Source organism: Aedes albopictus, chromosome 1 (assembly GCF_035046485.1).
Source record: "Aedes albopictus strain Foshan chromosome 1, AalbF5, whole genome shotgun sequence".
NCBI lineage: Eukaryota > Metazoa > Arthropoda > Insecta > Diptera > Culicidae > Aedes > Aedes albopictus.
The window spans coordinates 328,522,583-328,549,521 of record NC_085136.1 but is presented as its reverse complement, the minus strand read 5'-3'; positions in this window follow the sequence as shown (position 1 = coordinate 328,549,521).

Sequence of the window (26,939 nt, the reverse complement as noted above, 5' to 3'; positions counted from 1 at the left end):
CGAGTGTGTTCACACGTTTAGTGCCTAAAATCATTTATAACAATAAATCCGTTTGCGTTTGGACAGCTCCTCTGATCATCAGCTAATCTTTAGTGTACTGCAATATCGTAAGCTCACAAAATAGACTTGACAGCATTTTTCCTCTCCACTCTTTTTTTTAATTTTAAGGAAATATCGTGAAACTACCAGACGGTAGTGGCATCCAGGAAATACCGGGGCCATAAAACCGGTAACATGACACAATTTCGGAAGACGAACGAACGTCGAAAAATATCATGTTTTTTTTCAAAATAAATCTTTCAATGCGCCTCGCCCTCATTGTAATACCCCCCCCCCACTTTCTCTCATGGAGGTTGAAACTTAAAATGAGGATGATTACGGTGGCTAAAAATGCTAATACAACACACAAACTTTAGTTTATCAAATTTCCATTTTTTCGATTGTATTAGCCCTTTTAGGTGGATTAATCATCTTTTAAAATTACCTGTTTTTATAAGTTTATTAGGTTACATTGTATTTTAAGTAGGTTTACTAGATATGATCAATAAAATTAACTTGTATTCTTTGACCCATTCTCACCCCCTCTAAGGGGTGAGATTGGGTCAATTTTCAATCAATTGTAGTTTAGTGGACAATTCATATAATGTGATACTTTCTTGCTTAACTATCATTACCATATAGAAGAGTATACATATCAAATAAAAAGTTTTTCCGACTTCACCTGCTTTTGTTATTTAACAAACAATCTTTGAGTATACTTTTATGACCCATTCTCACCCCCAACGACGGTACATGAACTTTGTTTACCTATCCTGTGCTGGAGGGAAATGTACCTTTTCGGTGGTGGAGGAAAATTTTACTTAATCTATGGTGGAGGTTAATATAGATATAAGTTTTTGCATGCTCGGAAAAAAAAACTACCTAGATTTAGTTATCTATTATTTTTACCTTAGATGTATAAAACGTGTAGAATGCGATGGATCTCTTCAGTCGAGTCAAGGACAAGACACTGAAGACGACCTTAAGTTGAGGTCGAAATTCGTATTTATCAAAGGATGCAAATTCTAAATGGAATTCAAAGGAACCGTACTTAACGCGATTTTCTTTTACTTACAGATATTCCCCTAACAAGCCTAGGTTAATCATCATTATTTAACGTTTTTTTGTAATTATCACGGAAGGGACGTTCTTGCTGGAATTCCTTTTAGGTGCTTTTCAAGAATCCTTCCTAAAATCTTTATAAATTTCTCCAGGATCACCTCCAAAGACATCGCCAGCAATTCCTTTGGGAATTCTTTTAGGATTTATCAAAGTGTTTGGAATGTTTACAGAAAGAAGATTCTTGCAGAATTTATTAGAATAATTTGCATTCGCACGAATTCTTCCAAAGATTTTTCTTTATATCCTTTCATTATACATTCCTGTCCAAAGGTTTCATTGAAAATTTCTCCTGTGATTCCTACAGAGTTCCTTTTAGGAATACCTCAAGTATTTCTCAAGAAATTTCTCAGAAAATTCTTGAAACTTTCTAAAGGGTTTCCAAGGTTTACTGCATAAATTCATGCTTGTATTGCTTCATGTATTTGTTCAAACTTTCCTGAAGGAATTTTCCAGAAATATTGCCTGAATTCTGTCGAGGAGTTTTTCTCTGGCATTTCTTCGAATACTTCCAAAAATTTCTCAATAAATTCTTCCTAGCGTTTCTCCAGAAATTCACCCCAACATCTTTTCAAAAGATTCAGTTCCAGGAGAATTTTTTTCACGAAGTTCTTCCACAAGTTTTTTCAGAAACTTTTTCCGAAATGATTGTTTGAATTTCTCTAGATGTTCCTCTAGGTATTACTCCATTTATTCAGGGAGTTTCTCCGGCATTTATTTGGAAATGCCTCAAGAACATTTACAAGAGATTTCCTGCAGTTGTTTCTCAAATAATTCCTTCAGGTATTCCTCCAGGCATTGCTTTGGATTCATTTAGACCTTCCTTCGGCGATTCTTTCTGATTTTCTTCCATAGATTCTCTCAAGAATTCCTGCAGAAATCATTCCACAGTCTATTCCTTGGCATACTTCAAGGAAACTTTTCAAGTGATTTTTATATGAATAACTGCAGAGGGTTCCCCAGTTACTTCTGGTATTATTCCAAAGATTTCCTCAAAAATTCTTTTTTTTAATTTCTTTAGAGGTTCTCTAATGATTTCCTCCCGGATGGTTTTTTATGCAAGATTTCCTTCAAAAAATTCTTCAGATAGTAGTTAAGGGATTTTGTGTACAAATTCATTCAGAAATTGTATAGGAAATTTTTCTGAGAATTCCTTCAGAAGTATTACTAGGAGTTCTTCCAAGGGTTTCTTCAGAAAATCGTTTAGGTATCTCTCTGAAGTTTATTTAAGGGTTTCTTCGTGAATTTAACCAGTACCTTTGACTGCGATTTATGCAGACATTTCTTGAAATATTCCGTCAGAAATTCCAGTACGGATTTTTCCATCCCCTTTCCATTCCCAAAGATTCTTTAGCATTTTTTTTTTCTCTTGGAATTACTTGCAGAATTCCCCCAGAGGGTATCTTAATGAGGAATCATCTTAGGAATCCATCCAAGAATTTGCTGAAGAGATTCAAAAATCGCTTCAGGAATTTTGTGCAAGAGTTCCTCCATTTTTTTCCTAGGAGGTATCGCACAGAGCTTTATGAAACATTTCTTGGAAGAATTCTCCGTGATATCTGCATTCATGGATTCCTCAAAGAGTTCCTCAGCGTTTTTTTGTGAAATTTTTGTAAGTTATTCTGAATACTCTTGAAAAAGTATCTGAAAAAATCCCAGAAGATATTTATGATGAAACCGCAAGACCGATTTCTGTAAAAAAGTTCTTGCAGGAATTTCTGCAGAAATGCCTGAAATGATCTCCTCAAAGGAATTTCTAAAGAAATCCCAGCATAAATTTCTGAGAGAAACCCTGAAAGAATTTCTGAGGAAATCTTCAGTAAAACTTCTGTAGAAATCGTACTTCATGGATTTTGAATAAATCAATGGAGGAATATCCGAAGAAATCTCAGGGAAATTCTTGAAGGGATCCATGGAGGAATATCTCAAGAACTTCCCGGAAAAACTTTTAGCGAAACTATTGTTTCAGTTCCTAGAAAAAAGAATTATGATTTTACAGGAAAATACCTGAAGAAATCTGTAAATTTCCGTAGAAATTTTTGGAAAATATTTTTGAACAAATTTCTTAAAGGAAATGCCGGATATATTTCGGGGCAATACATGGAGGAATCTCTGGAAGAAATCCTGTAGGAATCTCTGTATGAAGAAATTTTTGGACACATTAATGTGGTAATTTTCAATGTTTTCCCTAGAGCATTCCTGAACAAATCACTGGTGAACTTCTTCAAAAAAAAAAGACAATTCACACCGTCTTTAGCCAGAGGCTGCACAGACTGAACACATTACTTACACTAGACATCGGACAACACAGAACACCCAGTGGCCTAGTGATGAATTTTTCGTTTGAAGAAAAGTTTCCACCGACTGGAGCGGGAATCGAACCCACACTCCGAGGCTTACGATACGCCTAGACGACTGTCGCCACTAACCACACGGCCACGAAGCCCACAAATATCTAGAAATATCTACACGAATTTCTAAAGAAATATCTGGAATTTTTCCAGAAGAAATCACTCACTGGGTGAACTTTTTAGTGAATTTTTGGAATAATTTCTTTAAAAAATCTATCTTGTAGAAAATTTTGAACATTCCGATGATTTCAAAATGAAACCCTATGAGAATTTCTAAAGTAATATTTGGAGTTTCAAAAGAAATCCATGGAAATGAACTGAATTTGTGGATAAATTCATGAGGCAATATCTAAAGTAACCGATTTTAAAAATTCCTAAAGATTCCGTGGAAGAATTTATGAAAAAAACACCGTTTCTGTAAGAAACCTTGGTCGATTTCAAGACGAAATTGCTGGAGTAATTTCTGAAGGGATCCATGAATTAATTGTGATAGAAATCCAAAGAAGATTTCCTGGACTTGTAATTCTTGGACAAATTCATGGAGGAATCTAATAAGGAGTTTTGAAGGAATCTCAAGGGACATTTCTGAAAGAACCACCGGAAGAATTTCTAAAAAAAATCTGCTGAAGTTTTTTTAAAGAATTCCGAAGGAACATCTGGAGGAGTCTTTGCTTTTCTTGAAGAATCGCTGAAAGCATTGTCAAGGTTCACGAATAAAAACAAAATAATAAATAAATAAAAAGGAAAAGTATTGCCAAAGAAATTCTGAAAAAATGCTCGTACGAATTTCCAAAAAATAAGGAGATATTTTAAGGAAACCCATGTAAGCTTTTTCTTAGGGGAATTTTTGGGTAAATTTTTGGGGGTCTTTTAACAGAAATTCCGAAGGAAGTTCGAGAGAAAATTCTGAAGCAATTCATGGAAAATGTTCCACTGAAATCTGTGGAAGACTTTCCCAAACAAATTCCTGGAGGATTTTCCAAAGGAATTCTTGGGGCAATATTAGAAGGAATGCAGGGAAGGTTTTATAAAAAAAAAAGTTTCGCAATTAACATCTGGGGTAATCTCTGGAAAACTTTTAGAGAAAATTCTAAAGGAAACAAATAATTTTTTGAAGGAATCAATGGCAGAATTCCTGAAAAATTTCTCATAAAAATCTTCAAAAGCATTCCCTGCAAAATTTCTTAAACATTTCCTTGAAGATTTTCTGAAGCAATCGCTGAAGAAATTTCTGAAAATATTTATATGAACCTAAAGAAATCTCTGGAGAAAGTTTCCGAATGAATCTTTGAAATATTTTTAAAAAAGCTCGTAAAAGAATTTCAGAGTGAATGCTTGATGAAATAAACTCTTTTTTTCCGAAATTTGTGAGGCCATAAAACATTTTAAATTGTCTAGGCAATTTTCCTATATTTGACAGAGCGTAAAAAATCATTATCACAATACAGATTCTTCAAACAAGTTTAAAAATAAAATTATAAAAAACCCTTTATTTTCACACATATGTGAGAGCACCACGCTCGTAGCCAAGGATGAAGATTTAAGAGCTTGAACTCTTGCCATTGCCCAAGTTCTATATAGTAGGCGTATCTCCGCCTGACTGTAGAGCGCAAAATAATAAAAAAAAACCTATCCTATTAGGTGGACACAATCCCTCATTTCACTGATAATCTATTTTTTTTTACATGGATAAGAAAACAATAAAATAATCAAGGGTAGCTTTACTTAGGGGCCATCCATTAAGTACGTCAGGGTCCTAGGGGGAGGAGCGAGGGGGGGTTTGTGAAAGTGTGACAAGCAATGTATTAAGTATAGGAAAAACCCGAACGAATGGGGTAGGGGGGTTGAAAATTCCCAATTTTAGCGTGACGTAAGGTACCCCGGGGCAAGTGAGACCTACGGCTATAATTTTATCTATTTTTTGTTTTTAAGGCAAACATTCTTCATGGAAAACATAGATATCACACCAACGGATACTATGAATTCAAAAATTGTTACTGTTCTCACCATAAAGAGACCATATATGTTATTGTTGTTCATACTGTTCATATTGTTGTATGTAATTTTAAATTCACTAAGTGAGATTAACGTACTCTACTATATTCGTCGTTTAAAACTAGAATATCAAATAAAGTCAAACTTTTTCGGTTTCAGGATAATATTTGGAGTGCTTGCAAATTATTTTAAGCGAAAAAGATGTAATTTATTTTCATTTATTACCTTTGGTTAACTGCTGTCACTTGCCCCAGTGCATTTCAGCATCTGGGGCAAGTGCGACCTATGAGAGTAAACAAACACAATGTCATAGTTTGATCTCGCTGTCTTCAACCTTAGTCGCAATTCACACAAAAGTGAAGTAAAAATCGGTGCCTTAAGTAATAAATCGTTGAATTATGTTTAATTACTACTATTCTGATGATGAAGCTATTGTTTAAGATGGTAAAGCCTTGGGTAGAACATATTTTTTTCCGAAACCATCTATTTTTCATATTTTCATCTAAGCACATTCTATTTTTTTTTGTTTTCCGTTGCATAATGAGTTTTTCTGAGTGATAAGAAACCGGCCATAAAGTATGAATAAATTTCTAAAACGACTTATTCAAAGTTCACGATTTAAAAATCTTTATTCAATGATCGGAAAATTATCCAAGGGAAAACATAACATCTGTAAAACTTGAACAATCTTTTGACGAGATTCATCAACTATGTAATATGAAAAGCAAGTTTGGAAACCTTCCGGCATTTAGCTGTATAGCACTTTTTGTATAAAAAAATCAATTTGTTTTGCACAAGATGCTATGGTTAAATCAACTTTTTTGTCAGTAATACGTTATTATGTATGTTACGTAATTTATGCACGATACCACAAAACACTTCCAACATAAATCGCTATACATAGTTATTCGTATAAGCTATTTAAATTTATGTTACCTTACATATATGCAGCAACTATATTAAGCCATTTGTACAAACATTCCGAATGAGTCCCACTTGCCCCGTGATACGGAGTAAATAAAGATCTGCTCCACTTTTCATTATATGCATAATATACAGAAAATAAAAATTTTGAAACAATTTTAATGCCCGTTTTTAAGGAGAAATATACCAACAATGTCTTTTAGTACCATTGGAATTTGTGGAGCGGACCTGGTGTGATGGTTAGAACACTTGACTATCACGCCGAGGACCTGGGATCGAATCCCACTCCCGACAAACTCGCAAAATGTGAGTTCTTCCTTCGGAAGGGAAGTAAAGCGTGGGTCCCGAGATGAACTAGCCTAGGGCTAAAAATCTCGTTAATACAGATAAAAAAAACCATTGGAATTATAAAATTCATTATGTTTAGAATTTTTTGGCATGACAAAACCAAACTAGCCTTTTTTTAGGTCCCACTTGTCCCGGGGTACCTTACTTAAGGTTGAAGGATTCGTCATTGATATAATCGTCATCATTGAAATTTCGAAAGCAGTTTTCTCTTTCAAGACATAAATGTTTACATTGAGAATATATTCATTGTATCCCATTCACCATTTGGAATACAGTGAATACATTTTCATACCGATCATTTGTGTTTTCAACGAGAAAACTGCTTTCGAAATTTCAATGATGACGACGATATCAATGACGAATCCTTTAACATTAATGGATGCTCCCTTACATTTGTGACCTCTTTGTGTCATATTGCGAGGTTTTTTTTGCTTGAACTCAAGAGCTGGTTACTCAGTGACCCAGCTAACATTTTTGCTGTATGAGAGTTTAAGCGAGCTTTCTTCCAAGAGCGTTTGTTCCTTAAGCTGTTATGCAGCTACTTTTGTTAGTAGGGGAGTAACTTGGAGTAACCACGATGACACCACTGTTTTGGTCATAAGGTTGCAGAAGTTTGTGAAGGGAAAGTGACATGCAGATGCAAAGGGGAGGAGTCAATGCTTTCAGATGTAAAGGAGGGATGGTCAGAGGGATTTCAAATGAGTTTGGGGGGGAGGGGGTCATATGCACTCAGGTGAACTTCACGGGAGTTCCAAATGCGTTCCAAAGCGTTTTAAGGCGTTTCAGGGCGTTTCAGTGCATTTCAGGAGGTTTCATAGGTATTTTAGGGGGCTTCAGAGGCTTTGAGGTGCGTTTCACATGGATTTCATGTGTGTTTCAGAGGCGTTTCAAGGTGTTTCAGGAGGTTTTGGAAAGGTTTTGTGTGGCTTCAGAAACTCTCAGAAGAGTTTCACGGAGGTTTGTTTCATGGGGGTTTCAGAGGCGTCTCAAAGCGTTTCAAAGTGTTTCAATGCGTTTCAAGGTCTCTCAGGAGGTTTCAAGAGGTTTAAAGGTGCCTTCAGTGGGTCGCAGGTAAATTTGACGGAGTTTAAATAAGGGTTTCAGAGGCATTTCAAAGCGTTTCAAAACGTTTCAAGGCGTTTCAGGGCGTTTCAGAACATTTCAGAAGGTTTCCGATGAATTTGAGGTGGCTTAAGAGGCTCGCAGGTGAATTTCACGGAGGTTCCATGAGGGTTTCAGAGGCGTTCTAAGGCGTTTTAAGGCGTTTCAATGCGTTTCAGGAGGTTTCACAGGGGTTTGAAGCGCCTTCAGAGGCTCTCAGGTGAATTTCACGAAGGTTTTAAAGGGGTTTAGAGGCATTTCAAAGCGTTTCAGGTGCGATACAAGAGGTTCAGGGGGCCTTAACCTTAAGGGGGCTTCAGAGGCTCGCATGTGCATTTCACGGAGATTTCATGGGGGTTTCAAAGGCGTTTCAAAGCGTCTCAAGCCGTCTCAATGTATTTCAGGGCATTTCAGGAGGTTTCTGGTGAGTTTGAGGGGCATAAGAAGCTCGCAGGTAAATTTAAGGGAGGTTTATTTAGGGTTTCAGAGGCGTTTCAATGTGTTTCAAGGCGATTCAATGCGTTTCAGGGTTTTCAGGAGGTTTAACAGGGGTTTTAGGGGGCTTCAGAGGTTCTCAGGTGACTTTCACACAGGTTTTAAAGGGGTTTTAGAGGTGTTTCAAAGTGTTTCAAAGCGTTTCAGGGAGTTTTAATGCGTTACAGGGCGTTTCGGGAGGTTTTTAGGATTTTATGTGGCTTCAGAGGCTCCCAGGTAAATTTCATGAAGATTTTATGGAAGTTCTAGAGGCGTTTCGAAGTGTTTCAAGGCATCTCAATGGTCTTCAGAGCGGTTTCAGGGGAAGCCCATTAAACTTTTCTTCTATTGCATACCTCTTAAAAGGCAACCAAATACGTTAGAAGATCCGATGACCTATACTTAAGGAAGTTCTTGGAGATCTTCAAACTGACAATGAACTCATCATTTGATAGCATATAGCTACATGAGGCCGTGTAAGCATAAATTTCGTTCATAATACTCCAATAGATCAATGATTACAGTTGTAGAACTGATGGCCTTAGTTTCAGGAAGTTTTCGGATATTCCTATACAATCATAGAACCCATCACTTGATAGAACATAGATGCCTGGGGATGCCTCATTCTTAGCCCTCGTAGATTCGATGACCTATACTCAAGGGAGTTCTTGGAGAACCTCAAACTGACAACGATCTCACCACTTGACAGGCTGTGTAAGCATAAATTTCATTCATAATGATTCAATAGATCACTGATTACGCTTGAAGATCAGATGGCCTTAACTCCAGGGAGTTCTCGGATACTCCTAAACTTTTAAACCTTAAAGATTCCGTAAATATCCCTTAACTCTTAATTGTGTTTTTTTCGTAAACCAACTTTATCTGTAATCGTGAGTACTCCAACTGCTCTCAACACAATCAAATTCCATTTAGGTAACGTTACCTAAATAGAGGGACCTAAATAGATTTTACATAAACGGATCCTGCTGGTATTGCTGCTTTTCATAAATTCTCCAAACATAGGCACGAGCAGAGCAAGATGGACCAACTTCAAATGACTTCAATCTAGCTCAACGAACAGGACTTATTGTATGTCCACATACTGTATCTCGCTCCAACAACTGTGTTAGACATATCGACTAAGGGTTTGTGTCGATATGTTCAACACAGTCGTTGGAACGATTCTGTCATAGCGTAGACCTAAAACTTCCGCTCCGAATAATGCTTCCGAACAACTGGCGGAAATAATAATAAAAGACTTTCAAATAGTTTAAATATTTAATCAGTTTCTCTTCCACCGACGACGTCGTTCCGCCAGCCACGCTTTCCGCACTAACCGATTCACTCCGGAGCGCACGCCACCCCCACCCCATAGAACAATAGATTAAATTGAACGCTTGTGCTGGTGATCGTCGCATTCGCCGTCGACGGACGTTCGAAGAGCACTTCCTCTCGCTCTTTTTTTGCCCGTCGTCGGTCAGTCGACTTCGGATTTTATGACTCTTTGCCCCGGTCTCAGAGTAGTGAAAGCAAAGTGTTTGACTTTTTGTCCGGATCCTGTCGCCGAAAAAAGCCATGAAAAAAGAATGATGACAACCCGAGAACAAGAAGAAAAAATCGCAAACTTCGCCCGCGTGCGTCGCACGCTTCTCCATTGTTCCAGCACCGAGCGCTTCATCGGTTTTCGCGCGTCTATTTAAGGTGGGCGGTTTGTTTTAGCTAGAATCGGAGAGGAGAAAAAAAAACGCCGAACGAAAGTCCAAAAAGTCCTAATTAATTACAGTCATGGGAAGCATTTAACTGAATAATTTAGATCAAATAAGAGCCGATGCAAAAGACTTTGGCCTTTCGGCGGCCGGTGCTCTCTCTCTCCGGGAACGCGCCATGCCCGGCTCATAAATTAAATTATACGGCAAAACCGGCATCGCGCATCGGTATCAAGTTTCGTGGAAAGTTGCGGGAGGGCAAGCAAAGAAAGAAAAAAAAAAAACCTGAAGGTAAGAAACCGGAAACCGGATGATCGAAAACTTTTGCATTCCGGTGGATCTCGGTGGAAACTCGGTTATAATGCACATACTTAAATGGGGGGACGAATCAGAAGAGAATGGGCATAAATCACTCGGGTATGGGCGTACCTTATCAAGATTTTTTTTTTTCCAGTTCCGGTAACACCGTGTTCCGTGTTTAACCTGCGATGTGAGATTTCTTCTGAAATGAATAATAAATTGAGGGAATATTAGAATGGCTCTTTCCTGCTGAACTTGCTGTCGAAACTGTTGTTTAAGCGACATTATGGCAAAGCGCCTGACAGAAGAATAACTTATGAAAACTTAGTTAGGGTATTCTCATGACATGCACATAATCACAATTATGGCAAAAAAACATAAGGCATTTATGAATTTCGTACGTTTTATTGGTTACACTCGATTGGAATTGGATGTCATGCCATCAATTCGAAATTGTTTACAAGAATCTCAATATAATCAATATGTTCACCATACCTTCTTGTACGAGATTGATCCAGAAATAAGACCTAGGAAATACCACATAAGTTCATTCTGGGAACCATTGAAGAATTCCTTATGGTGCTTCAACAAGAAACTTTATGTAGACACTTCTTCGGGAACTCCTGTAGGATACCCAGTTATAATTTTAGGAAGATTGCCAGAAGAAAACCAAAGAGAGGGACTATAACTTATCACACATAACACGCGACGCGAGACAAGACATAACACTTATCGTTCTTACAATCGTCAAGAAAAGTTTAAAAATTCCGACCGACTGCGTTGTGTTCGTACCATATTCGTACACTTCCAAAGTGAAGCGAGAGTTACTCTATCGTCAAGTCTGCTAGGTCGAAGAGACACGATGCGATAATAGAAGGGTAAGTAGTCCTCATTCATCAATGGCTTTTTCGTACCTCTGATGAGCATGGACTCCCATGCATTCAAATGTGAAGCTTTCTTGACACTTTTGAGCGGTTTCGCTGAGTAACTTTCCTCTGGGAGATCTTCACGGATATCGTACGAACACAACGAAGTCAGTGTTATGTCCTGTCTCACGTCGCGTGTTATGTGTGTCGTGTAGTTCTTATGTTAGTGCCACTGTAGAAAGTAAATTGTGACTATAGCTAATATAGGATTCAAAGTTATATATTGCTCGTCACTGGCATTTATCAGATTTTCTGGTATGTCTGGAAACAAATGTAAAATTTTTCAAGTACTGAAGGGTTCATAGAAAAAAAAACCCTAATTAATCCACCTAGCGGTGATGGCGCCTTTCTCGTGCCTTCGAAACCCTATTTCAATAAAACTCAGACGAAATGTTTATGTATATCACACTTTTATACAATCAACAGAAATCCATTTCATGATACCAGAAATCATATCATTTATCTGGCTTTCAATGTTTGAGCCTCAAACTCTTGAGGAAAAGACGCTATCTTGAATTTGAAGCCGCCATTTGGCATTAAAGATTGCCATCTTGGATATTCTGGTCGCCATTTTAAGAATCCAGACTTCATCCCCATACCAAATATATCAATAATGCATTGTTTCAGGCCCTAAAACTACATTAAACAGCCGCGATATTGAATTCGGAACCGCCATCTTAAATTTTAGATCGCCATTGTGGACTCTGGAAGTCTTCCCCATACCAAATATGCCAATATTGCATGGTTTTAGAGCCGAAAACTTCATTAAACAGCCGTTAGAACCTAAATCACCATCAAACCGCCGCCATCTTGAAACTGAAGCCGCCATCATGGATTTTAGATCGCCTTCTTGTACATTGTGGTCGACATTTTTTGACTCCGGACATCTTCCATGGTTTTAAAGCCTTAAACTTCTTTAAGCAGACGCCATCTTGAATTTGAAGCTACCATCTTGGATTTTAGACCACCATCTTGGATATTCCAGTCGCCATTTTAGGAGTCCAGACATCTTCCCCATATTAAATATTCCCATATAGCATGCTTTAAGTGCCTAAATCTCTAGTAAACAGTCGCCATCTTGAATTTTAAGCCGACATCGTGGAGCTTCTGATCTCCAATGTTGTTTTCCGAACAAAACTCGTCGACCATGCTAAGGGCTAAAAAAATTGCCGCAGTTTGATTTATCGCATGATGGGCTAGTTCAGTATAATATACGACCAGTTCTACCGGTGCTGGCCATAACTCCGGAACGCCTTGGCCGATCTGGACTATTTTGGATAGCAAACAATTCCGGTTTGATTCAAGCTATAATCCGAAAAATCGGCCAATGGGAAGTGCCTTCCCAAGCAGCACACAAGTCACAAAGGAGTGTCGACAGCGCAAGTTTTTGGTTGTACAGGAGTTAAAAAATAACTTGGAACTGACTCGTGTACAACCAAAAACCTGCGCTGTCTACACTCCCTTGTAACTTGTGTGCTGCTTGGGTTAAAAGTGAGTGAACTTATTTTGCGCACATACATACACACATACAGACATAATCTAAATTCGTTGAACTGAGTTGATGGGTATATGCGACTGCGACTTGATCCACCGAGCCCTTTTTCGAAAAATCGTTTATTGAGTGAACATAGTTTTTTAGTACACTAAGTGTGCGAGAAAGGCAAAACACTACTTTCGAGCTTTTTTGCTTTAGTTATCTAACTAAACCAATAGATTCCAAGATCTTTTTGGTAGTTAATTTATTAATTTTTCAAATACGATAAGTTTGACCATTTTCAAGTTATAGCCAGCTTGAGACAAGCAAAGTCAAAAACATGTAATGTTCAATTACTACGTAACGGTTGTGATTTAACCATATGCGTAAAACATATTTTTCACCGGTCGGAACCTGTTTGCTTGCGTTCATAAGCTTATCAAAAAATCCTAGCCTTGCTGTGTCGCATACATTGGTTCAGTTCAACTTTATTTTTAGCCGCTTTCGGAGGGACATCCGGAACTGGTTACGGCACTACCGGCTGTCCCTAATGTGGTCCTAACCTATTTCTTTTATAACCAGTGATCAGGTTATCAGAAAAGCCGTTATTTCTTGTATCGCATGCATGGTACTCTTTTATATTTGGCCACATCCGTCGAGACCCCCGGAACCGGTTCCGGACAACTACCGGTTTAGATATGGTCTGATACTGTTTTCCTTTCCTGACCGTTCATCAGGTCATCAAAAATGCCGCAGTTTGATATGTCGCATGCATGGGTTTGGTACTCTTTTATATTTGGCCACTTCCGGTGGGACATCCGGAACCGGTTCCGGAACACTACCGGTTCAGATATGGTCTGATTCTGTTTTCCTGTTTACCGTTCGTAAGATTATAGAAAATTCCTCTGTTTGATGTGTCGCATGCATCGATTTGGTACTCGTTTATATTTGGCTACATCCGGCGGAACATACGTAACCGATTCCGGAGCCCTACCGGTTCAAATATGGTCTGATACTGTTTTCCTGCTAACCGTTCATCAGGCTATCGGAAGTGCCGCTGTTTGATGTGTCGCATGCATGGGTTTGGTTCGCTTTTATATTTGGCCATTTCCGGCGAAACACCCGAAACTGGTTCCGGAATACAACCGGCTGTCTCTAACCTATTTATTTGACAATCAGTCATCAGGTTATCAGAAAAGCCGTTACTTGTTGTATCGCATGCATGGGTTTGGTATTCTTTTATATTTGGCCACATCCGTCGGGACCCCCGGAACCGATTCCGGAACACTGCTGGTTCAGATATGGTCTGATATTGTTTTCCTGCTAACCGTTCATCAGGTTATCGAAAATGCCGCTGTTTGATGTGTCGCATACATGGGTTTGGTACTCTTTTATATTTGGCCACTTCCGGTGGGACATCTGGAACCGGTTCCGGAACACTACCGGTTCAGATGTAGTCTGATACTGTTTTCCTGCTAACCGTTCATCGGATTATCGAAAAAGCCGTTGTTTGATGTGTCGCATGCATGAGTTATGTTCAATTTGATATTTGGTCACTTCCGGCGGGACATGCAGAACCGGTTCCGGAACACTACCGGTTCTGATATGGTCTGAGACTATTTTCCTGCTTACCATTCATCAGATAATCGTAAATGCCGTGGTTTGATGGGTCGCATGCATGGGTTTGGTGCATTTTCATGTCTGGCCCCTTCCAGGGGTACCGGTTCCGGAACACCTAAATGACCATAACTCCGGAACGGCTGGACCGATCCGAACCATTTTCAATAGGAAACAATGGGACCAGATTCCGCGTCGAATGAGCCGTCGATCGTTAAAATCGGTTGATATTTACTATCTAAAAGTGAGGTGACCTTTTTTTGTACACATACACACACACATACATACACACACACACACACACACACACACACATACACACACACAGACATCATCTCAACTCGTCGAGCTGAGTCGATTGGTATATGAAACATGCCCCTCTGGGGGCTCTATCGAAATTTCATTTTTGGAGTGAACATATAGCCTTTCGGTACACCTTGGTGTACGAGAAAGGCAAAACTCAAATAATACTCCAAGAAGGAACTTATGTAGCAAACTAAGTAGGAAATCGAGGAAAAATTCCAAAGCTTCTAGATGAATCTAAGAACGAAATCATGAATAAAATCCCCCGGAATTTCCTTCCGGGAGTTTCTCCACTGCGTATTCTCGCGGTGATTTCTCTGGGGATTCCTCCAAGACTTGTTTCGGGTATTCTTCAAACATTTTTTTTTCGGGTATTCCTCCAGGAATTCCTCCGGGGATTCTTCCAGGAACTCTTCAGGGGATTCCTCGACGAATTCCTCCGGAGATTCCTCCAAAAATTCCACCGGGGATTCCTTCACGAATCCTTACGAGGATTTCTCCAGGAATTTCTCCAGAGATTCCTCCACGAATTCCGAAAAGGGGATTCCTCCAGGGCCTCCTTTGGGGATTCCTCTAACTTTTTTTTTCTGGGGATTTTCACAGGAATTCGTCTGAGGATAACCCCAGGAATTCCTTCAAGGATTCCTGTAGAAACTACACCGGGGATTCCTTCAAGAATCCCTATAGGAAAACCTATTTTAGGAATTTATAAGAAAACCTATTTCAGGAATTTAAGAGGTATTCTTAAAGAATTTCTTGGAGGAATTTCTGGCGGAGTACTCGGAGGAATCCCAGGAGAATCCCCTGGAGGTAGTCCTGAAAAAAAAATCATGAAGAACTGCCTGGAGTAATCCCTGTAGGAATCCTCGTAGAAATTCCTGGAGGAATCGCTGGTAAAATTCCTTGGACCAAGTTTCAGGCAATTTGGCCAACAGAAACTCTTTATTTATATAATCTCTTTGATTTTTTAGATATGGTTGCGCCTGCAACTTCCCTTCTGATATTTAAATTTATATTCCCGCTTCTTTTCTCAATCTAGTAAGAAAACAAAAAGCTTTATTCTATGAATTTGTAGTAAAATGAGAAATTATTCCATGAATTTCTTTAGAAATTCTTCTAAAAATTTAGGGTAGAATTAGCAAAATTTTAAAATACACGTAAATAAAACATTCAAAAAAATCTAAAATTCTTTGTGAAATCCTCCAGGATCCCTAAGGAATTGCTTCAGCGAGTTCTTAACATAATCTTCCTCGAGATTTTATGGAAATTCTGCCAGGAATGACTTTGGTGATTTCTCTGAGAAATCCTTCAGGAATCGATCAAAGGCGCTCCCGTATAAGAATATGGCGACAACAGTGGAGTTATGTCAAATACACGAGGCTACGGTGACGCATCTGTTCAGTTCATAGCGACCATTTTGTAGCAATTTTGATGATCCTTTCTTCCATTGATTCCTCTAGAAAGTTTTTAGTTTGGCTTAGATTGTTCTCCAAAGCTTTCTAGAGATTACCCCACAAGTTAAGCCCAGTTTCGAGTTCAACAGGAATTACTCAAGTAACTTCTTCACCGATTCCTGGCAGAAACTTTCTACGGTGACATTGGTGACTGCCATTTAAACTATCATTTCTTCCCAACTGCGTACTGCGATCGAAGAAAAAACGGTTTCTCGAGCAATTCAAGCAATTCCCCAAGCACCAAGGTAGGCTGAGAAATTTCTTCTGATCTGCAAACAGCCCTTTAATTTAGGATTTTAAGAAACCTTTCCTGACTTTCTTCCGATATTGTTCCATAGATTTTTTCAGAAAACCAAATTTTCGTTAGAGGTTTCTCCAGTAATTTCTTCAACAATAATTCATCTAGTAAAGGTGCCATGGGTTCAATTCTTCACAATATTTTTCAAGAATTCAGTCAGAAAATCAAACATTCCTTCAGAAATTTCTCCTATGGTTACTTTAGACACTCTTCCTCAAACTCCTTCAGAAATTCTTCCAGGGATTCTTATTAAAAGAAATCCCCTGAGATTACTTCAAAAGTTCCTAATAAGAATCTTCCATAATATTGTTAAAGGATTCCAAGTCTAAGAAAATCTTCTAGGGTTTCTTTCAAAATTTATACATGGATTCCATCAAAATCTACTCCAGGAATTTTGTCTTAAAATCCACCAAAGTTTCTATCAGAAACTTTTCCGTCGTTTTTTTTAAAGAATTTTTTTCAGAGATTTATTCTTTAAAAAAAATATCCAGTATTTCATCAGTAAGTTTTCCAGAAACTCCACAAAGAATTCCTTAAGAAAGATTTTTCTGGATTTCTTCTCAACCTCCAACAGGATTGACATGACATTTTTTCTTGGGATTCGTTTAGAAAAAATATCGGAAATGTCTCCAGTGATTCCTTCACAATTTTCATTAGGGATATTAGGGATTCGTCCACTGATTTCTCCAGGAATACAATCAGAAAATCCTCTAAGAATTTTATTAATGGATTTCTTTTGGAATTTTCCTATAAATTCATCAGTGTTTTTTTTTCTAGAAACTGTACCAAGGGTTTCCCGAGAAGTTTCTCCAGATATTTTTCAAAGAAGTTCTTTACATATTCCTTCTGAACTCCTTTGAAAATTTCCATGAGATTTCTTCAGGTATTCCTCCCTTCAAAAGTACTTCCTAATATTTCTACAATGATTCAACTGAAGATTTCTTCAGCAATTTCTTCAAGGTATTCATCCATAAATTCCTGTTGGCATTCCTTTTGATTTTCTTTTGGGGGGTGATATTTTAATCTTCAGAATATTAGGGATTTCTTCAGGAAAATTAGCAAGGAATTTATTCAAGAGTTTTTCAAAGATTCTTTTTAAAATTTCTCTACAAATCTTTTGGGAGTTGTTTCGGAAATTCTTCTCAGGGTTTCTTTTCCTTAAATGCTTTGAGAAATTCATTCAGTCATTATTGAAGAAGTTCCTACAAGTATTTTTTTTTAGGAAATCGCTTTTGCGGTCCTTAAAGATCACTGCAGATTTTTTTCAAATATTCCTCCACGGATTTTTCATAAGTTCTTCCAGATATTACTGAAAAAATGTCAAAAAAATCCCTGAAGGGCTTTCTAAGAAATGGAAGATTGTCTCAAGAAACTCATGATTTTTTGAGTATGTCCTGGACAAAAAACCTGAAGCAATTTCTGAAGTAATCTCTAGCGCAGTTCCTGGATGAATGCCTGTAATATAGCTAGTAGAATACCTGAAAAAATACATTGAAATATCCGCTTAATTCTCTGATAAAAAAAATCGTAAAAGATTTTAGGTGGAACTCTGCAAGTAATTCCAAGGAAATAAATCTTAAGAAATTATGTGAGAGATTCTTGGAAAAATTCGTAGAGGAATTTCTAATGGAATATCTCCTAAAAAAATGTCTTCAGAAATCCTTCATTATGCTTTTGAGTAATTCTTGGAGGATTTTTTGATTAAATTCTTGGAAGTACTTTTGTAGATACCTCTGAAGGCATTTTCAGAAAAAAATTTAATCCAATTTCTTAACGGATTTGTGCAAAAAAAAACCCTAAACTACTACTTGGAGATGTTCGAGAAGGAATTCTTGCAGAAGCAAAAAAATAATCCTAAAAGAGTTCTTTGGAAAATTACTGAATAAATAAAAAAATGAATTTTGGAAGATCTGGAGATCCTTTTGCAAGTTTTCATTGAACAATTGACAAATGCAAGGAGTAGATTCTGGAGTAATTTCTGCAGGAATAGAGAGAGAATCTATGGAAAAATTTCTGGATAAGTTTCTGAAGGTAATTTTGAGTAAATACAAAGCAATAATGCTTGGAGGAATACCTGAAGGAACTATTGAAGCAATCTCTGAGAGGACTTCCAGAAGAATCCCTCTAGAATTTTCTAGAAGAAATTCCAAATAAATGCTCAATACAATCCTGAACCAATTAAGTAATTCTTTAACAAACCTCTGTAAATGTTTTAGTATTCATTTATGAAAAAAGTTCTGGAAAAATTTCTGAATCCTAAGAAAAATGCTTGAAGAATTGCTGAAAGATTATTCGTATCTTTGCGGTAAAATATCTCCTGGACTTGCATCTTTTGAAGAAACGGTTTTGAGGAATTCCTGAAAAAAAAAACGCTGGAGAAATTCATATAAAACTTTGTTGAGAAATTGTAGAAAAATAGGCGCAGATACAAAAATTTTATTTGTTTTAGGTCACCCCTTCTCGAAAGTCCCAAAATATTGAAGGGGCGAAAAAAGGGTCAATACAAAAATTGTTTATAAACAACATGTTTAAAATAGTTGGAAAATGATATTTGAATTCCAATTTTTCAATAGTATTTTAAGTTTTCATTTTTTGTTTCTAATTTATTTTTCTGTGTCCAGTGTCTAGTGTTAAGTTTCGTTCAGTCTGTACAACCTCTGACTGAAGACGTCGTCCGTGTCTTTTATGATCGGAGAAATCCTCAAGAAAAACTATTAGAAAAATTTGTACAACATTTTTAAGGAATTCCTTCTGAAATGTTTTAAGTGATACGTGAATTTATGTAGCAGTCCTTGAAATAATTTCCTGTAAAATCTCTTAAACGAATCCAGGAGGTTTTTTGGAAGGAATTTCCGTAGAAATCCGTAAACTAGTTTCAAAATAAATTTCCTGCGAATTTTTTTGAGAAACTCTAGAAGAAGTTCCAAGGAAAATTCCTGGGGAAATTCTTGAAAAAGTTCTAGAGAAATCCCTTCATAAATTTTTCAAGAAATCCATCGACAATCTACTTTATGTTAACATTCCAGATTTTTTTTTTTTTTGATAAATGCTAAAGGAATACCCTGGAGGTAATTCTGGAGAATTATCTAAAAGCTTAAGAAAAATTCTTGCTAATTTCATACAAAGTATTTCAGCAAGAATGTCACTTCCTCGATAATAGGACGCAATCAGTGAAGTACTAGATTGAGAGTAGTGAGCTGGATTTTTGTATGGTGAGATGACCAATCCTCCGTTTCTGCAATAAAATTATGCACACAACGTGGGTATTATGATTTATTGACTAATTTCATGCTGTTTGAGCAAAAGTTTGGGTAATTGTGTTATTGTATTAATTATTTCTTGTAACTTCAACAACACAGTTACCGTCAAATGGGGTAACTTGCAACACTTTTCGACTTTGAAGCAATGTCATTGAAAATCTAAACATTTAAACCAAAGCATCGTGTATGCTAATTACCCAGAGTAGAATACTATGCAGCAATTGTTTTATCAAAATATGTTGTCACCTAATCAGGAGGTGCGAAATACATGCTTGTTGCAAGTTTCCCCATCTCTGGGGTAACTTGCAACACAGGACATGAAGTAAAGTTAGCTATCATTAAACAGCACGATCATTCTAGTGTTCAGTCGTATTGTAAATTTTTGATGTAATGCATGAAAAATGCATTGTTAAGATGTACACTAACCAAATGGCATATAATTTTTCATGAAAGGGTTGATAGTTATTGCAAGTGAGAGTATATCATACAGGTCTCACGTCCCTCAAATATAAAATATATATGGATTTCGTGACATAGTACTCGAAAAAAAAAGTGAACAATGACAATTGTCATTTCTTGAAAAGGTAGAGTGAGTCGCCTTTAAGTAGTTTCAGTTTGAACTGGTGTTTGACAATTTCAGATAATATAACATGATTAAAACACATCTATCGAACTTTGTAAATATCAAAGTCGTTAATTTGGGTACTCAGCTGAAATAATTTAGTCCATCTAGGTTCAGAATTGATGTTGGTGATTGTTTTAAAGCGCCCATAAACTAAATTAAACTTTTAACAAGGTGTAACATGAATAAAACTCCATAATATGGTATTTCCTAACAATGTTTGAAAATCACGATAAAAAAATGTTAAAAATGAGTGTCATTTGAAAATGAACTCGTTACGTAATCAAGAAATGATCTGTTTCGGTTATTTCTGTCAAAAATATCGTGAAATGAAGATGAATAACACAAGTTTACAAAATAAAACGAAAGTCGTGAACTTCTGTCAACGACCAAAATTTTTGAAGCACAATTTAGTGCTGATTTCGAAACCGACCTTCAAAAAATTTAAAGTAGAACAGTTTTTGAGTTTTAGCTCAAAATCGAGTTTTGTAACTTTTCAAAATATGTAATTTACTAAAATTCAAATATATTGAGTTTTGTTCAACCAATTTTAAATCTTTTTCCATAAATTAAAAGCTGAATACAATACCATTCGATCATCTGAATACAGGTTTTGCATCAGATTGATGAAATTCAAGATATTGGCGGGTTTTAGGGACGATCTTCTTAAATTTTAGCAAAATTCTTTAAATTTTTTGAAGAAATGTATTTTTTTCAATAAGAAAAAAACAACTTAAAAATTCTTTCTCGACGTTTATTTGATATATCATATGTAGGCGAGTTACAGTAAAAATTTCAGCTCAATCGGAGCATTGATTACGGAGAATAAGATGTTTGAAGTGAGTGGCTTTGCTTAAAAATAGAACAAAAATCGATTTCAGATCATCAACCTTGTATGGAAAGTCGAAAAAATTTCCGCTCTACTGGAATTTTTTTCCTTCGCGTTTTCGAACTCAGGGCATGATTCTACACCAAAAATGATCATCAGCTTACCGAGTTCAAAAATGCTGTAAACTAGTGTAATAGAAGGTTTTGTCAAATTTAACTGCTGCAAGTTACCCCATAGTGGTTGACGAATATAATAATGATTTTTTAAATTACTTAGTCGATAAGTTTATTAAACTTTTATCGTTTAGCTAAGCTTACTATTAGGTACCCTAACTGCTACCAAGGTCATCAGACTTATCGAACTTACCATAGGGGAGAGGTGAAACACGATTTTCATTCTTGTTTTTATGGCATAAAACAATGGCCGTTTTAACAGTGTAGCTAAAAAAAAAAAACAAAGAAACAAAACTAATTTATCCACTAAATCGATCTTTGGTATACATAATCTCTATAACCGAAATAGAAGGGCATACTAGTTTTTCATTATAATTAGAAATTCTTCACATTTAGTGTATGTCATCGTGTTTCAAGTTGCAAGTAACCCCGTTTGACGGTACCCAAACTTTTGCTCAAGCAGCATCAAATCAGGCAAGAAATCATATAACCCTCGCTGTTCGCACCATTTCATTGCAGAAAGGGAGGATTGTTCATCTCACCATACAAAAATCCTGCTCACTACTTTCAATCTGGTTCTTCTCTGATTGCGTCCTATTACGATAAATAATTACGCATGAAGCCCTCCATGTATTATTCCCGGAATAATTCCTAATTAGGCGCAATAGTGAAGGCGCTGAAATGTGAAAACCTTGAGTAACCAACTCTGATTTTACCATAACGGCACTAAAAACGATAGATTCGGCAAGGAGTAGGAGCATGCAGCACGACAGCTAATGCTGCAGCATAGCACCCGACAGAGGAAAAATACATATAGAATCGCCGAATTTGAAAAAAAAAAAACGCCGCTAGGGAGAAGTTAAGTGTTCGAGGAATTGCTATGTCATATAAACCTTTACCGTCCTGACCTCCGACATCTCATTCTCTTTTTTTTATCTTTATTATTGAGATTTCTAGCCCTTGGCTAGTTCATTTCGGGACCCACGCTTTACTGCCCTTCCGAAGGAAGAACTCACATTTTGCGAGTTTTTTCGGGAGTGGGATTCGATCCCAGGTCCTCGGCGTGATAGTCAAGTGTTCTAACCATCACACCAGGTCCGCTCCACTATAGGGGAGACTGGGGAGACTTGATCCCTTTTTCTTAATTTACCTGAAACTTTAAGAAAAAACAAAAAACTAGATCCGATTTCCGTACAAAATGGCAGGTAAACATCTATTGCAAGTTAATACACAACAGAAGGCCTTTAAATTATTGTTAAAGTTTTCAAAACTGTGTTTTTATGGAGGCATGTCTTATGATGTATTTTTCAAAAATGGGTGACACTTGATCCCCCTTCGAGCACATGGTTTATTTAAAGGGAAAATAATTCCAGAGTCTTCTTATTCATTTTCTTTTCGAGTTTTCTTGTATTTTCGATGAATATGGAGTGTTTGAAATTGCAAGATTTCCTTAAATTTTTAAGGATATGCCGTATTTTCAAAATGGGGAGACTTGATCCCCCTTTTCTTGGTTTGTACTAAAGTTATAATTATCTGACACATTTTATCGTTGAATAGACTAGAATTCCAAGTCAATAGAGGCTTCCAAATAGAATTTTATTTTTCACATGTATAATATGTGTGTAATCCTCGAGGGATCAAGTCTCCCCATGGCACTGTTGTGTATACTAAGCTGAATTAATTAAAATATGTTAACAACAGCCTTATTTGGATAAATAAGTTTGAAAGTATTTTATTTAAACTATGTGCTGTTCAATTTTGACACGATTTATTTCAATTTTCACAAAGTTATTGAGATTTTTCGGAATCGCCTAAAAGATTTTTGAAGGACTGAAAACAAACCATCAGCCGTTAAAAAATAATGCAATGTACAATCGAAATCACTTGTAGCTAAAACATAGTCGTTTGTCCAGGAGTAGTTTTGGAAAAAATATGCTAGAAGAAAAATGTTTTTGATTCCGAGCAAATATGGGGGGAACAAGTCTCCCCAGGGATCAAGTCTCCTCAGTCTCCCCTATCATTCTCTGATAATTATTTTCTGTTGACTTTTCTCGGTGAAGTTAATATTTCTCTTGGGAGCGGTGTGGAGGTTAAATCATCTGACTATCACGCCGAGGACCTGGGATCGAATCCCACTCTCGACAAAATCATAAAAATGTGGGTTCTTCCTTCGGAAGGGAAGTGAAACCATGGGAAACGAGATGAACTAGCCTAGGGCTAAAAATCTCGTTAATACAGATAGGAAAAAAAATATTTCTCAAAGAAGGAGGGAGCAACGAAAGTAATGAAAGAAACGGTGGATAGAATTGCTAGTGTGCACCCAGGGAAATTGAACCCACAATGCCGACCTTCTTGCCTCCTGGTTTTGTAAGGCTATTACAGGGGACATTTCTGATTTTCAGCAAAAACATGCTTTGCGACGTATTAATCTTCATAACTTTAAAAAAATGAGCCAGAAAAGATAGACTCAAGTGCGTATCAACTGGTATGATTACTGCAGAACATCTGGCATAGGTTCCACCGGAGCCTCTTCTCAAATACACTCGTCTGAACATCTTTAGGGCTATGCAGAATAACGACATGTACCAGCAAATAATGAATACGTTCTAAATTTGAAAGAATATCTTTGATACCAGAAAACCTGCCCTCCAGTTAGCCATAACATCACCCATACCAATTTGCTCCTCATTAAGTCACAAAAGATTCCTTCAATTATTATTCGCTCATCAGCTCACTTCACTCCCTCCGAACCACATTATCCCTGTCTGCCAAGTCTTCGAGAAGTGGCCAGCAACAATGAAACCGTTCCAGATAATAGAAACAATAATTAAATAATTAAATTAATTAATTATCGATTTTTGCGGCTTAACCAGCCGAATGGAAGTTTTACTTTATTCCAAAAGCTAGACTTTACATATACTGGCGTGAGTGAGAAATGGACAAATTGAGGTGAAATTTGCGAAAAAGTTACTCGTCCTCTCGGTGAGACTCGAACTCACGACTCCTACTCACTAGACAGGCGCGTTGCCGCTACGCCACGAGAAGACTCGAAGACGTAGCTGCTAACCTGAATTCAAGTTCAACACAAAATTCCGAGGTTATCTTTTCCACAGATTGCACCCCTTTCGGATGGAATGAGATGTACATCCACACTACGCATATATTGTATATGTAAAGCCTAGGCGAGAGCGCATTGTTTTTGTGTGTTGGAAGTCCACACACCTCTCATCGACGACTGTATCGAAGAGATCGCGCGGTGAGCGGAAAGCTTCCAATGGGTCGCGACGTTCTCAAACGACCGGTTACGGAACATGAGTCCGTTGCTCGATGACATAATTAAATTAATTAATTATCGATTTTTGCGGCTTAACCAGCCGAATGGAAGTTTTACTTTATTTAATAAAGTAAAACTTCCATTCGGCTGGTTAAGCCGCAAAAATCGATAATTAATTAATTTAATTATGTCATCGAGCAACGGACTCATGTTCCGTAACCGGTCGTTTGAGAACGTCGCGACCCATTGGAAGCTTTCCGCTCACCGCGCGATCTCTTCGATACAGTCGTCGATGAGAGGTGTGTGGACTTCCAACACACAAAAACAATGCGCTCTCGCCTACACGCTCGTTGAAAACTACTCTCAAGTGAGTAAATTATACTCACTTTCAAACTTTTGCTAAATCTGTCAAAGGTGAGTAACATGCATTTGCCAAAGTGAGTTATTAACTACTCTGTCACATCGGATCTTTGCTTTACTCACTTTTGAGTAAGGCGTTTTTTCTACGAAAAACTCACTAGCCGTTGTGATGCAAAAAAAAAACAAGTTGCAGGAAATTCTTGTGTGCCAAGATGTAAGCCGGCGAAAAACCTGAAATCGACGCTGAAATAGATCACGTACAACAGCAGTGGACCCGGAAACTGTCCAACCAACAGGTGAGACTTGAAAAAAAGTTAATTAATGACGCCAATTGATGACATGTAAAATTGTTGTCGCAGGTTATGTGGCTGAGCGGCGGAGCTGAATCGCCACTTCTGGGAGGTTCACTTCCTTAACGCCAGTTAATCAGCTAACAATTCGTATGTTCAGAATATAGGAGCATATATAGACGGTTCAATACAAGGACCAAAGAGGAAGATTGATGGAGCAGGTTTCCAAAGAACGAACGGCAACGGCAACACAACACCGCTTATTCGTAAGGGTAAAAGTAAGTTGTATTTAGTATTTAATGAGTTGTAATGATCATCTATTTTCTAGTTTCAGTCCACGACTAACAACGGCGAAGATTCGGCTGATAAAGTGCGGTAGATCCGCACAGCTTGCATAAATCAGCCACTTCAAATAAGGCTGTTCGTAGTAATGAACAGCCAATCCCGAGGCCAATCCAAAGAGCATCATCAAAGTTGAGATCAAAGTCCAAAGGAAGTGATTTTATAACTTTATTATACCGCATTTAGTTCACCACTGGACTGCGAACTGCGACTTCATAAGTGCGAAAACGTAAATAAAAGTGCGCGTTTGCATCAAATCAGGTTGATGTCTTCGGCGCACTATTTCTTCAATCTATGGTGAACAAGTGCTCTGAAGACACCGAGTTGATTTGATGCAATCGCGCACTTTTATTAGCGTTTTCGCACTCGTGAAAACTAGTGCGATAGTCCAGTGGTGAACTAAATGCGCTATATAATGTTGTATTATATTTAATTAATACTAATAGAATAAAAAGTAGGCAAGATTTTTGCTCAACTTAATTTTTTGTGTTTTTAAATATTTGAAAATGAAAAACAATTCCAAAAACCATCCCAAGGAATTTTTATCTACTCACTTTCACTAGTTTTGCAAAAAAAATAAAAGTGAGTAAATAGTACTCTCTTTCAACAAAATCAATGATTACTCTAAAGAGAGTGAATCCGCTTTACTCTCTTTTGAGCTGATGCACTTTTGTAATGAAGTGAGTGGAATTCTACTCACTTTAGAGTAGTTTTCAATGAGCGTGTAGGCTTTACATATACAATATATGCGTAGTGTGGATGTACATCTCATTCCATCCGAAAGGGGTGCAATCTGTGGAAAAGATAACCTCGGAATTTTGTGTTGAACTTGAATTCAGGTTAGCAGCTACGTCTTCGAGTCTTCTCGTGGCGTAGCGGCAACGCGCCTGTCTAGTGAGTAGGAGTCGTGAGTTCGAGTCTCACCGAGAGGACGAGTAACTTTTTCGCAAATTTCACCTCAATTTGTCCATTTCTCACTCACGCCAGTATATGTAAAGTCTAGCTTTTGGAATAAAATAATTAAATGCCACAAAATATATACAACAATAACATCATCCGAAAACCATCGCCATAATTTCATCCTTACGCCGTCGTCGCACCACCGCCTGAGGACAACATTCCGATTCTGACTGCCTTTGAACCGTCGCTCGTCCCATCCACGACGACAACGACACAACGGATGGACCAACCAGGCCTCCGCCGCAGCAGCATAAAGTAAGTCCTCTCCATCCGTCCACGCTGCTGGCTGGCTGGCTGGTGCAGAAAGGCGAACATGTTTTTGTGGGCTATTAAAAGAGGCACGCTACATTAGACATTTTCGTGGTGGCAACAGTAGCAGAAGAAAGCCACCCCCGCGCCA